At 35.5% G+C, this 12,063-nt stretch overlaps 1 protein-coding gene across 6 annotated transcripts in view; it reads right to left on the minus strand.

Moving 5' to 3' along the window:
- The window catches only part of ZFAND6 (zinc finger AN1-type containing 6), a 100,595-nt gene that overhangs the window by 76,971 nt on the left and 11,561 nt on the right, over positions 1-12,063 (minus strand). The gene's annotated exons all lie outside the window — the stretch shown is intronic.

Consider the following 12,063-nt stretch of genomic DNA (forward strand, 5'->3'; position numbering starts at 1 on the left):
GGAAGATACAGCAAAAGAGCTGAAGGATATAAAGAAGACACTGGATGACCATAAAGAAGAATTCATAAACTTAAAAAAACAAATGGCAGAACCCATGGGAATGAAGGCCACAATGAAGGAGACGAAAAACACAATGGAGGGACACAACAGTACATTTCAACAGGCAGAAGAAAGGATCAGTGAACTGGAAGACAGGTCATTTGAATTCATACACACAAAAGAACAGATGGTGAAAAAAATGGAAAAATATGAGCAGGGTCTTAAGGAGCTGAGTGACAACATGAAACGCACAAATATACGTGTTATGGGTATCCCAGAAGGAGAAGAGAGGGGAAAAGGGGCAGAAAGAGTAACAGAAGACATATTCACTGAAAATTTCCCAACTCTTACAAAAGACAGGAAATTAGAGATTCAAGAAGTACAACGTACCCCAAATAGAATACATCCCAATAGACCTAACTCCAAGACACTTACTGGTCAGATTGTCCAATGTCAAAGGCAAAGAGAGGATTCTGAAAGCAGCAAGAGAAAAGCGATCCATCACATACAAGGGAAGGTCAATAAGACTATGTACAGATTTCTCTGCAGAAACCAGAGAGGCAAGAAGACAGTGGCATGATACATTTAAGATACTGAAAGAGAAAAACTGCCAACCGAGAATTCTATATCCAGCAAAACTTTCCTTCAAAAATGAGGGAGAGATTAAAACATTTTCAGACAAACAGACACTGAGAGAGTTTGTGAATAAGAGACCGGCACTACAAGAAATACGAAAGGGAGTGCTACAGGCTGATAGGAAAAGACAGGAGAGAGAGAGCTGGAGAAGAGTGCAGAAATGAAGATTATCAGGAAAGGTAAAAGGAGAGGAAAAAATAAGATTTGACATATAAATTCCAAAAAAACAAAATGGTAGTAGAAAGTACTGCCCTTACAGTAATAACACTAAACTTAAATGGATTAAACTCCCCAATAAAAAGACACAGACTGGCAGAATGGATTAAAAAACAGGACCCATCTATATGCTGTCTACAAGAAACTCACCTTAGATACAACGACAAAAATAGACTGAAAGTGATAGGTTGGAAAAAGATATTTCATGCAAACAACAACCAGAAAAAAGCGGGAGTAGCTATATTAATATCAGACAAGTTAGACTTCAAAAGCGAAACAAAAGAGACAAAGAAGGACACTATATATTAATAAAAGGGTCAATTCATCAAGAAAACATAACAATCATAAATATTTATGCACCAAGCCAGAATGCTCAATGGATAGAACATCTAGACAGAAGATCACTAAAGAAACAGAGGTGTTGAATTGTATGATAAATGAACTAGACTTGACAGACATTTATAGAACACTACATCCAACAACAGCAGGATACTTTTTTCTCAAGTGCTCATGGAACATTCTCTAGGATAGACCATATATTGCGTCACAAAGCAAGTCTCAACAAATTTAAAAATACTGATATCATACAAAACACTTTCTCAGACCACAATGGAATGAAGTTAGAAATAAACAAAAGACAGAAGGTCATAAAATTCACAAACATATGGAGGCTAAACAACACCCTCTTAGAAAACCAGTGGGTAAAGGAAGAAATTACAAGAGAAATTAGTATATACCTCGAGGCAAATGACAATGAAAACACAACTTATCAAAACTTATGGGATGCAGCAAAGGCGGTGCTGAGAGGGAAATTTATTGCCCTAAATGCCTATATTAAAAGAGAAGAGAGAGCAAAAATTGAAGAGTTAACTGCTCACTTGGAGGAATTAGAGAAAGAACAGCAAACTGACCCCAAAGCAAGCAGAAAGGAAGAAATAACAAAGATTAGAGCAGAAATAAATGCAATTGAGAACAGGAAAACAATAGAGAGAATCAACAAAACCAGAAGTTGGTTCTTTGAGAAAATCAATAAAATCGATGGATCACTGGCTAGGCAAATTAAAAAAAAGAGAGAGCAGATGCAAATAAACACAATCAGAAATGGGAAAGGAAATATAACTACCGAACCTGCAGAAATTAAGGAGATAATCAGAAGATACTATGAGCAACTGTATGCTAATAAACTAGACAACTTAGATGAAATGGACAACTTCCTAGAAAAGCATAAACAACCAACATTAACTCAAGAAGAAATAGATGACCTCAACAAACCAATCACAAGTAAAGAGATTGAGTCAGTCATCAAAAAGCTCCCAAAAAGGAAAAGCCCAGGACCAGATAGTTTCACATGTGAATTCTACCAAGCATTCAAGAATGAATTAGGACCAATCCTCCTCAATCTCTTCAAAAAAATTGAAGAAGAGGGAAAGCTACCTAACTCTTTCTATGAAGCCATCATCACCCTAATACCAAAACCAGGCAAAGATACTACAAAAAAAGAAAATTATAGACCAATTTCTTTAATGAATACAGATGCAAAAATCCTCAACAAGATACTCGCAAAATCGAATCCAGCAGCACATCAAAAGAATTATACACCACGACCAGGTGGGATTTATTCCAGGTATGCAAGGCTGGTTCAACACAAGAAAATCAATTAATGTAATACACCACATCAATAAATCAAAGCAGAAGAACCACATGATCATCTCGATTGATGCAGAAAAGGCATTTGACAAAATTCAACATCCTTTCCTGATGAAAACAACTTCAAAGGATAGGAATAGAAGGGAACTTTTTCAATATGATAAAGGCAATATATGAAAAATCCACAGCTAACATCACACTCAATGGGGAGAGACTGAAAGCTTTTCCTCTAAGATCAGGAACAAGACAGGGATGCCCATTATCACCATTGTTATTCAACACTGTGCTGGAAGTTCTAGGTAGAGCAATTAGGCAAGAAAAAGAAATAAAAGGCATCCAAATTGGAGAGGAAGAAGTAAAACTTTCACTATTTGCAGATGACATGATTCTATATGTAGGAAATCCAGAAAAATCTACAGCAAAGCTACTAGAACTAGTCAGTGAATACAGCAAAGTAGGAGGCTACAAGATCAACACGCAAAAATCTGTAGCGTTCCTATACACAATGTGCAACAAGAGGAGGAAATCAAGAAAAAAATCCCATTCACAATAGCAACCAAAAGAATCAAGTATTTAGGAATAAACTTAACCAAGGACACAAAAGACTTTTACATAGAAAACTATAAGAAACTGCTAAAAGAAATTGAACAAGACCTGAAAAAATGGAAGAACATACCATGTTCATGGATTGGAAGACTAAACATAGTTAAGATGGCAATTTTACCTAAACTGATTTAAGATTCAATGCAATACCAATTCAAATCCCAACAACTTACTTTACAGAAATAGAAAAACCAATAACTAAATTTATTTGGAAGGGTAAGGTGCCCCGAATAGCCAAAAATATCTTGAGAAAGAGGAATGAAGCGGGAGGTCTCACACTACCTGACTTTGAAGCATATTACAAAGCTACAGTGCTCAAAACAGCATGGTACTGGCATAAGGACAGATATACTGATCAACGGAATCGAATTGAGTGTTCAGAAGTAGACCCTCACATCTACAGACAACTGATCTTTGATAAGGCAGTGAAGATGAAGCAACTGGGAAAGAGCAGCCTGTTCAATAAATGGTGTTTGGAGAACTGGATATCCATTTCCAAAAGAATGAAAGAGGATGTCCATCTCACACCTTATACCAAATTTAACTCAAAGTGGATCAAAGACCTAAACATTAGCACCAAGACCATAAAACTGTTAGAAGAAAATGTAGGGCAATATCTTAAAGATCTTGTGATAGGAGGTGGTTTCTTAGACCTCACACCCAAGGCACGAGCAACCAAAGAACAAATACACAAATGGGATCTCCTCAAAACTAAACACTTTTGTACATCAAAGGACTTTGTCAGAAATGTAAAAAGGCAACCTACACAATGGGAGATGATATTTGGAAACCACATATCAGATAAGGGTTTAATATCCTGCATATATAAAGGAATCCTGCATCTCAATAACAGAAAGACAAACAATCCAATTAAAAAATGGGCAAAGGACATGAACAGACATTTTTCTGAAAAGGAAATACAAATGGCTCAAAAGCTTATGAAAAAATGCTCAACTTCACTGGCTATTAAGGAAATGCAAATCAAAACCACAATGAGATATCATCTCACACCTACCAGAATGGCCATTATCCAAAAAACAGAAAATGACAAGTGCTGGAGAGGATGTGGAGAAAGAGGCACACTTATTCATTGTTGGTGGGAATGTAGAATGGTGCAACCACTCTGGAAGACAGTGTGGAGGTTCCTCAGGAAGGTAAATATAGATTTGCCATATGACCCAGCTATTCCATTGCTAAGTATATACTCAGAGGAACTGAAACTTAAGACACAAACAGACATTTGTAAACCGATGTTTACTGCAGCATTATTCACAATTGCCAAGAGATGGAAACAGCCCAAATGTCCATCAAAGGACGAGTGGATAAACAAACTGTGGTATATACACACGATGGAATATTATGCAGCTGTAAGACAGAACAAAGACATGGATCACGTAATAATGTCGGTGAACCTTGAGGACATTATGTTGAGTGAAGTTAGCCAGAAACAAAAGGACAGATTCTGTATGGTCTCACTAATATGAACAGACATTAATGAACAAACTTTGGGAGTTAAAAGCTGACAACACAGGCAACCAGGAGATAGAAAGAGGGCAGAGACCAGCCATTTGATGCTGAAGGACTACAGAATGTTAAGGACTGATTGCGTAGATCCAGAAATAGACAGCATAGTACTGTGTGATGGTAGCACAGTATTGTAAGTACACTGAACAAAGATGTCTGTGAGTAAAGCTGAAAGAGGTGGGATAGGAGAATGTATGACACCAGAGGTAAAGATAGATGATAAAGACTGGGACTGTATAACGTGGCAAAAACTGGAGTGGCCAATGACTGTTACTAAATATACAAATATAAAAATGTTTTTGCATGTGGGAAAGCAAATGAATGTCAACCATGTAGAGAGTTGGAAAGGGGATGGTATTCGGGAAAAAACAGAATCAAAGCAAACTGGAGTCTATGGTCAACAGTAACATTGTAATATACCTCCATTAAATGTAACAAAGGCAATATGCCAATGCTAAATGTATATGAGAGGGGGATATAGAGGAGGAATATGAGATTCTTGGTAGTGGTGGTATTTGTTGTCCTTACTAGTATATTGTATTGTATGACATGTTATTTTTCCTTTTATCATTTTTTTTCTTATTCCTAAAAAAAAAAAAATTTTTTTCTTGTAGTAATTAATATGTTCAAGTGCTGATTGTGGTGATAAATGTACAACTTTATGATGATACCATGAACAACTCATTGTAGACTGTGGATAAATGTATGGTATGTGAATATAACTCTATAAAATTGTAAGAAAATATATATACAGGAATAAAAGTGTTGGAGAAAACATGGTGAGAGGGATGATGCCTCACCAATATGGACTAACTACAATGTGTAAACTCAGAATTGAATCTTAGAACATAGCCTAACGTGGACATAATAATTGCAATAGTCCCTACATTGTAAGCTCTTAGAGCAGTTAACTCTATCCCTGAATTGTAATGCCTATCTCTAAACTTTGAGATGCTGATCCCCTAGCGTATAACCCGATTGGTCTCTGGAACAATGCATATCTCTGAGACACCTGAAACTCAGAGCTAGAGCTCGGCAGATATGAATGTCAGTATTAGTGCATACAGCCACTGTCAAAAAAAAAAAAAAAAAAAAAAAAAGCTGAAAAAGAGCCCAGATATGAATGAAGCAGGTCTGGTTAAGACCAGGGCAAGCCAGGCCAAAGGGTAAAGGTTGAAACTGATTTTGTCTTAAAACTTCAACTTCCATATGAGACCAAGGGAAGAGATATCTGTTACAGGATCTAAATTTTCTAAATGGTACAACTCTACAGTCGATTTGTTCAAACACCACAATTGCATGGAACTTTGAATAGGAAGTGAGATACGGTAGGTCAGTATAGGCTGGCGTGAAATAGTGACACATCCCAGAGTAATTTGGGCAGATAATAAAAAAATATAATTACAGCGTCCCCCTCCCCAGCCCTGAGGATCTGGGGGAAGGTGCGGATGTGTTGGACATCCTCACCTGGATTGGTGTTGATGTTGTCACAAACATTGGGACTGGCGGTTTGATGTGCTGAGCCCTCGATCACGGGACTTGCCCTTATGAAGCTTGTTACCGCAAAGGAGGGTCTAAACTTGCATGTAATTGTGCCTAAGAGTCTCCCCCTGAATACCTCTTTGTTGCTCAGAAGTGGCCCTCTAACTGAGCCATCTCAACAGGTGAACTCGCTGCCCTCCCCTCTACGTGGGACCCGACTCCCAGGGTTGTAAATCTCCCTGGCAATGCAAAATATGACTCCTGGGGATGAATGTAGACCCGGCATCGTGGGACTGAGAGTATCTTCTTCACCAAAAGGGGGATGCAAAATGAGACGAAATAGTTTCAGTGGCTGAGAGATTTCAAATGGAGTCGAGAGGTCACTCTGGTGGACATTGTTATGCACTATATAGATAATACCTCTTAGGTTTTAATATATTGGAACAGCTAGAAGTAAATACCTGAAACTACCAAACTCCAACCCAGCAGTCTGGATGCCTGAAGACAATTATGTAATAATGTAGATTACAAGGGGTGACAGTGTGATTGTGAAGACCTTGTGGATCACACCCCCTTTATCTAGTGTATGGATGAGTAGAAAAATTGGGATAAAAACTAAAGGACGAATGGGGTGGGATGGGGGGATGATCTGGGTGTTCTTTTTTCACTTTTATGTTTTATTCTTGTTCTGGTTCTTTCTGATTTAAGGAAAATGTTCAGAGACAGATTGTCGTGAGGAGCGCATAACCATGTTATCATACTGTGGACAGTGGATTGTACACCATGGATGACTGTATGGTGTGTGGATGTATTTCAATAAAACTGAATTTAATAAAAAAAAAAACATAATGAGCTATCACTTCACACCTATTAGAATGGCCACTATTAAACAGGAAACTACAAAAGAAGATGTGGAAAAATAGGAACACTTAATTCATTGCTAGTGGGAATGTAAAATGGTACAGGTGCTGTGGAAGACAGTTTGATGGTTCCTCAGGAAGCTAAATCTATAACTGCCATGTGATCTGGCAATCCTGCTACTAGGTATATACCCAAAAGAACTGAAAGCAGGGAAGCAAACAGACCCTTGAACACACGTTCATAGTGGCATTATTCACAAATGTAAAAGATGGAAACAACCCAAGTGTCCATCAATGGATGAATGGACAAAGCAAAATGTGGTATACACATACGATGGAATATTATTCAGCAGTAAGAAGGAATGAAGTCCTGAAGCATGCAACAACATGAACCGTGAGGACATCATTTTAAGTGAATTAAGTCAGACACAAAAGGACAAATATTGCATGATTTCACTAATATGAACTAATTGTTATGAGTATTCATGGAGATAAAATCTAGAGTATAGGTTACCAGGAGATAGAATGAGGGTAGAAAATGGAAAGCAGATGCTTAACATGTGCAGAATTTTTCACTAGGTTGAATTTAAATGTTTGGAAAGGGATAGAGGTGATGGCAGCTCAAGACAGTGAGTATAATGAACAGCAATGAATTATGTGTGATTATGGTTGAAAGGGGAAGTTTAGAATCATGTATGTCACCAGAAGGAAAGCTAGCGGATAAAACATGGCACTGTATAACACAGTGAATCCTGTAGGGGACAATTACTGTGATTAATAATACAAATATAAAAATGCTCTTTCATGAACTAGAACAAATGTATGTCACTGTTACAAAGAGTTAATAATAGAGTGGAATATGGGGAAAATGTACCTACTGCAAACTAAGGACTATAATTAACAGTAATATTTTAATATTCTTTCATCAATGGTAACAAATGTACACACCAATGCTAGGGGATCAATAATGGTGGGGGGGGTGGAGGGATGGGAATTTTTTTTTTTTTTTTGAGTAATGCAAATGTTTTAAAATTGATTGTGGTGATGAATACACAAGTATGTGATGATACTGTGAGCCACAGATTGTATACCTTGGATGGATTATATGGTGTGTGAATATATCTCATTAAAACTGCAAAAACAATCTTTAAAAATTGACAGGATTCTTTGATTCTTAATCTGGGGTGAGTAAGAAGAAAAATCAGAGTGACACCCAAGTGCTGGCCTGAATGGTGGTAGCACCCATTTACTGGGACAGGAGGGGGGAAAAGGGGTTTGGTAGGTGCTTCTGAGATTTGGTCAAAATAATCAGTTAAGTTTTAGTCTTGTTGAGTTTAATATAGGTATGGAATGAACATTTGGTGAGCTGGATGAATATGTGTTTGGAGTTCAAGAAAAATATCCCGACTTACGATAAAGATCCGGGAATCATTAACATATACAGAACATTAATTGAAACTAAGTATAGAGTGAGAAGAGAATTAAGGTCAGAATCCCCTGAAACTCCTTTATGGTTGTAAGCAGAAAAAAAAATTGCAAAAGACAGAGGTCACAAATAGGAGGAAGCCCATGCTGTGTTGTGAAAGTCATGAGAAGAGTTTCAAGGAGGAAAAAGTAGTCAACAGTGTCAACTGCAGGAGAGACATCAAGTAAGTACTCATAAACAGAGAGGAGAAAAGTAACCAGAGGGCTCATACTGAAGAGGAAAAAAAGGATGAAGTGGGATAGATAGATCTGCTCTCTTCTACCAAATGCTGCTTAGCCACAAAACTGTTTAGGGTTTATTTTTCTGACACCCAAACACAGAAACCCAAATTCAAACAGGTTTGTAGACACATCAGTTACCTGCTTTTGTTGTATAGAGATGTCTTACAGGAAAAACATCACAAAACTGTTAAATTCTCCTATTATACTTAACAAAGAGACTGTATAATACTAAGTCACTGGTTCTGGTTCAAGTTTTTATAAACTTATTGTCCTTTAAAAATTTTCCTTATGTTATTAGGCAAAAGAAAAAGGAAACCACTGAACTCCCCTTGAATAGCAACTACCAACAGGGACTTTGAATATATTTAATATCCCCTCTGGATCATTTTCCCTCTCCATTTTAAAAAAACAAAACAGCTATCACTGTTTTATTCATATCCTACTCCGGTATCTTGATATTTAGGCCAAACAAGAGTTTTCTTCTCCCCATATAAAATTGATTTCCACCTTCCCTATTAAACCAATGTACTAAAAGGATCTAGTTATGCCAACCAGAGACCGATACAGTAGAGAAACAATTTAGAGAAACTATTAGAGGTAATCATTCTTCAAAGTTTTAGTATTCTCCAGAGTGTTATAGCAGGTAAACCTTTATCCTGGGTAACCATTACAATTAAATCTACAGTCCAACTTGAAATGATTTTCACTTAAATTGTTATATTTAAAATAATCTTCATTCCTACCCGGTAGCAGTAAAATGAAAATTTTGTTAAGAAAATCAAATACACTTTCTCAAATTCAGAACAAGGTAAATATTTGTGATATAAATATTTAAGCACCAGTACAAATTTTCAAAAGTCAAATGAAAATAACAATTGTTCTATTCATGAATAATCACTAGTATAAATTCTGACATATCAAATAACAAACTTAAATATACAGAAGAAGGATTTCCGGAGAATTATTTCACTAATTAAAAGTGATGAAACAACTGAAAACCAATAATGAAACATTTTAAGTTTTTCTCTTCTACTCCAAATATTAAGAAAACCACAATTAAGAAAAATCAAACTGTTCAGTTGTGACAAACAAATTAGATTCAAAAAAACAAAAACAAAAACAAATTTTCCCGTGAAACAAACACAATGACCAACATACCAATATCAGCTCTGAAAGTTAGAGACACTAATTTATCAGAAAACAAATGAAATTTTACAAAAAAAAAAAAGTTAAATTATTTGAATTGCAAAGTAAGCTAGAGTATTTAATTCAAAGATCATACATGTTCTACCACATCAATGAGTTATAGCTGAGCCCATGGCTTATCAGGGTCTCTCATTTATGAATTAAATTAGTATTTTTAATTCTCTTGAATTTTGCTTTCAAAAAAAGCCTTCAGTCTACTCTGGACTATTAGATAAATGGTTTCAGCCTACTTCATTTACCAGACTAGCTGATAAGAGTACATACATATAATCATCTCTTAAAGAGAAACAGAAACAACCTAGTTCTACTATACATATGTACATGCCATCTTTTACCTTTAATTGAAAACATGAAATACTGAAAAGGTGTTGACATACATTGTAAAACCTAGACCCAAACACGCTAATTCTCCATTTCTATATAGTATTTTAAAAAAATTCAGAAATGCACAAAAAACTACACAGGTTATTCAAACCTGTTCAGAGAAGGTAAAGTAATATTAAATGGCACTGCCATAACTCCCACTCTTAAAATATTCCTGACATATTTTCTTGGAAGAGAATATTTCTTCTCGTATGTGCTTACCAAGAAGCACATACAAAGGAAAGCTGGCCTGAACAACAAAGTTAGTATTAAATGTTAAGTCCCCTACATACTGATAACAATACATATAATAAATAAGATATCCAACAAAGATGTAATTGCTCACCTAAGTAAGTAAAATTTTCCAGTTTCCTTCCGCTGATTTTAATGTCCAGAAAATGAATTCAGATCCAACTACATCTTGGAAAATGAAGTTTAAAAGGGGCTACTAGTTTTAGGCGAAAACTAACCAACAAGTCAGTGCTTCAGAGGAACACTTTATTAGAAAATTTTGGGGGCTACACATTAGGGAAATTTTGAAGCACATCCTGTTGTGGCAATGTAAATTGCTATAATCGCTTGAAAAAGCAATTTGGAGAATGAAGTGTTCATACCCTTTGATCTAGCAAGCCCACTACAGGGGATTTTCCCAAAAGAAATGAATCTTTTAAAAACAAGAAAATATTCTAAAAGCTACATATAAAAGTCTGTTTAACCCAATACTATTTAAAATGGTGGCAAATTAGGAACAACCTAAATGTATAACAGGCAAAAGACTAGGTAAATTAAGGTCGATTAAGTTAAGAGAATTACATAGCTATTAAAATAACAATCTTTGCAGCAACAAATGATACGGTTAAATAAAAACAAAAAAAAACAACCTTATTTACAATTATGGAAAAAATGCAATGTGATAAGGTGTAGAAGGAAAGAGGTAAAAATGAGACTATCATGCAGTGGTCTTCTTGAGGATCTGCTGGTGATGTTTCTTGGTTTTATTACTATATTGTTTAAATAACAGAACAGGAAAACAGTAATTTAAAAACCTCTGCATAACTGGAACAACTAGGAAAACAAATATAAGTACACTGGCTAAAATGCTTAGCTGGCAATGAGCCAATTATTCAAATGAACAACTTTTATACCTTAATTTCTATTAGAACAGAGAGCAACAATATAAAGAAAACAGTCTCTAAAGAAAAACTCTGGTACTGAAGCAGAATACAATTATTAAGTAAGAAATACCAATAGATTCATAGATAGTTTTTGAAGTTTTGGTAGCCTACCTACAGCTTTTAAAACTATAAATCCATTCATTTCCTGTTTCAAAAGCATGCTAATTACTTATATCCACCTTTGAAAGAAATCAACAGCTTAAATGAAATAAGAAGAAAGCAGTTTTACCTTGTTCTATATAAAATGAATCAATGACTTTTTAAAAAACATAGCTAAAATTATAAGCATATTAAAAATGTCAAAATATTACTAAATTTAAAAATATATTAAACCAAAATTAAATGGGAGTTGCCAGGGGCAAAAAATAAAATTAAACACTGGCATTTCAATTCTTTAAAAAAAACAAATTTAAACGTACTACACTTATCTCTCATTTAGCTACTTAACAGCATCTTAAGTTTAAGAAAAATGACATATCAAATAGACCTCCTCAAAATGTCACTTATAAAAACTGACAAATGACTGCTCAAATGTCAATTCAAGAGAAAAGCCTGTTATTGGAGATGATTCTGATTCAAAATTTTTAAATGACACTCAAATTCTG

Source organism: Choloepus didactylus, chromosome 4, assembly GCF_015220235.1.
Source record: "Choloepus didactylus isolate mChoDid1 chromosome 4, mChoDid1.pri, whole genome shotgun sequence".
In the NCBI taxonomy this organism is placed as follows: Eukaryota; Metazoa; Chordata; class Mammalia; order Pilosa; family Megalonychidae; genus Choloepus; species Choloepus didactylus.